Below are 3,323 nucleotides of genomic sequence, written 5' to 3'. Positions count from 1 at the left end.
ATACACCACTGGACAGGCTGTTTCATATTATGTTTGACAGCAATTTTTTCGTGCCTATTTGAAGCGCCACTCGCGAGTGTCCACAGAATTAATTTTGTCGTATAATACAAATGGCTGCGAGGAACGTCCAATACTCTGAAGTATTTTTACAATTTGAATTAATTTCGTTCGTTTTCCGTTTTATTTATTCTTCAAGAATCAACGTAATAAAGTACACATTTTTTTTTGTAAATAGTTTCCCACCATCTATCGGTTTACTGTGGCTGTCTTCAATAGTTTTAATACCGAAGACTGGCAACATGGCCAACAGCGCCAAAATAGCGAATATCAAACAGGCACAAAAGCGGTTTGACAGCCGCCAGTCCAGTGGTATACAGGGTGGTTTTGTGAGAAGGGCGGTGATGGCCAAATTGGAAACTACGAGACCTACAGGGAAAATCGTTAAGGGAGTCATGCCCTCGACTTATAAGAAACCAATAACTGCATATTTAGTTTTTTAATTTTTTTTTGAACTTTTGACGGAAATCGACCCGAACGATTTAAAAAAAAATACATCCAATACAATGTACTATTAGACCAATGGACTCTGTTGCTGATAAGGATCATCTTTGCAAAGATATGTATTATTAAAAATGAAAGTAAATAGAAACGTTCTACAAATTACTTTCAATATCTCAATTTTACCTAACTAATGAGTTCCACAAAATGGGTACCGTTGATTCCAAGTTTATACATCTCTCTAATGACCTTACTGCATTTGATAACATGACAGGATTTATCCTCGATAGAATATAAAAAAAAATAAGATATCTAACAATAAGTTTGAAGAGGAGGTGAATTTTCTTTCGTGTAAAATAACTCAGAAAATTTGGTATTTTGCTCTTATGACGCCCAGCTTCGAAGAAGCACGATAAAATATAGAGGACGGCCGTACTTCAAGCCAGCCCACATTCCACCTGCGACACGCCACAAATTAGGATACCATCCCCACTATCTGGATGTTTTGCGGTCCTTCTTTTCAAGGAGCTTTCTTCCACGTACTACAAAGCTGAGAAATGAACTTCCTTGTGCAGTATTTCTGGGACGATACGACTTGGGTACCTTCAACAAAGCGCGTTCCTTAAAGGCCGGCAACGCTCCTGTGATTCCTCTGGTATTGCAAGAGAATGTGGGCGACAGTGATCACTTAACATCAGGTGACCCGTACGCTCATTTGTCCTCCTTTTTCCATAAAAAAATCCCATAGGTACATTATTGTAGTCTATTAGCGGCAGTGCACCTATACCATAATGGCCGCACAGTGACCTAATGTCCGCGTTAAATTAACGAGTTCTGAGATTCTAGACTTTTGAGAGGAAATTTCTTCCTAGGATATTAAGAATATTTTCTCATTATAACTTAAATATAAATAATGTATTATTGAGTTATTAACGATAAATAAAAAACCCATCTTCATTTAATTTTAACTTGAAACTTACAATTACTATTGCATTTACTAGACGTCATTGACTTGAATGAACTATCAGACGGCTATTTTTTATGACAAGACGAGCAGGACGTTCAGCTGATGGTAATTGATACGCCCTGCCCATTACAATGCCCAACCCAAAAATTCTGAGCGACACTACAATTGCGTTCGTCACCTTGAGACAGAAGATGTTAAGTCTCATTTGCCCAGTAATTTCACTAGCTACGGCGCCCTTCAGATAAAAACACAAAAATGCTTAAACATAACTGCTTCACTGCTTCACGACAGAAATAGGCACCGTTGTGGTACCCATAATCTAGCCGGCATCCTGTGCAAAGGAGCCTCCCACTGTTAAAGTCGTACTTTAGGAGTTTTATTAAGAACTAGCTGACCCAGCAAAGGTTGTATTGACATATAAAGTAATAAGAAAAAATCAACGATCAACAAAAAAGGCACATAACTTGAAATTTCACTAACACAAAGAATAAACCAAGAAAGAGAGAAGTTCTCGCGCACGTAGCGGTAATCGTCACCCATAAAGATAGAAGATGGATCGATATATTGGTTGTCAAATGTTAGATATTAGGGTCCTTACATATGAAATTGGCGTTTTGTATGGGAGGAACAAAAAGTCGAATATTTTTAAATATAATATATTTAATTAATCAAAGTATGAACCATTGTTTTCTATGCACTTTTGCCATCTCATAGATAGTTCATTGATCCCTTTACTAAAAAAACCAGTTGGACGGGAATCAATAAAATCTGTGAAGGCGATTTGGACTGCCCCATCAGAGTTAAATTTTTTCCCTTGCAAGAAGTTGTCCAAATTTCGAAAAAAATGGTAATCTGTTGAGGCAAGGTCCGGGGAGTACGGAGGATGTCTTAGACATTCCAATTGCAGCTCTTCTAATTTGGTAGCCGTCTGTTGTGCAGTGTGTGGTCTAGCGTTGTCGTGAAGTAGCAGTGGCGTGGAGCGATTGACCAGCCTAGGTTATTTAGCCGCTAGCTTTTCCATCATGGTTTGCAATTGCTGACAATAGACATCAGCCGTAATAGTCTGGCCAGATTTGAGAAAACTGCAATGAACAATACCGGCACTAGTCCACCAAACGCTTACAAGTAACTTTTTTGGGGTTAATTTTCGCTTGGGGCAATATTTGGCTGGCTGGCCAGGATCCAACCATTGCACTGAGCGCTTCCGATTATCGTAAAGAATCCATTTACCATCACAGGTAATGATTCGGTTTAAAATACCTTCATTATTGTGCCGGTTCAGTAATGTAACGCAGCAGTCGACGCGCGTTTGCCGGTTTGCTTCAGACAATTCGTGAGGTACCCACCTTTCAAGCTTTCCACCTTCTTCCCAATTTGCTTCAAGTGAATTAAAACAGTTTTATCACTAACACCGCAGCCTGCAGCTAACTCGGACATGGCTTGCGATGGATCCGCTTCCACAATAGCCTTCAATACTTCATTATCAACTTGGGTCTCAGGCCGTCCACGGGGCTTGTTCTGCAGGTCGAAATTTCCAGAACGAAAACGTTGGAACCAAAAATGAACTGTGTTTTCTTTTGCAACATGACCGCCATACACATCATTCACCCTTCGAGTCGTTTCCGCAGCACTAGTGCCACGGCGGAACTCGTACTTGTAAATAATGCGATACTTTAAGTTTTCCATTTTGTAAAATGAGTGACGCAAACAGAAAAAAAACAGAAGAAAAAAACAAATGAATGACGGTCATCGAAGCACAAATACACGAGTAAATAGCTGTACAAATTTGAATTTGGAATTCCTTACTAAAGAGGAGAACATCGTGATTAAAGTGGCCAGTACGAAATACGCCAATTTC

The sequence above is a fragment of the Leptidea sinapis genome, chromosome 5 (assembly GCF_905404315.1).
Source record: "Leptidea sinapis chromosome 5, ilLepSina1.1, whole genome shotgun sequence".
Taxonomy (NCBI): Eukaryota; Metazoa; Arthropoda; class Insecta; order Lepidoptera; family Pieridae; genus Leptidea; species Leptidea sinapis.
The sequence above is the reverse complement of the archived record's forward strand: the minus strand, read 5'-3'. Positions refer to the sequence as shown.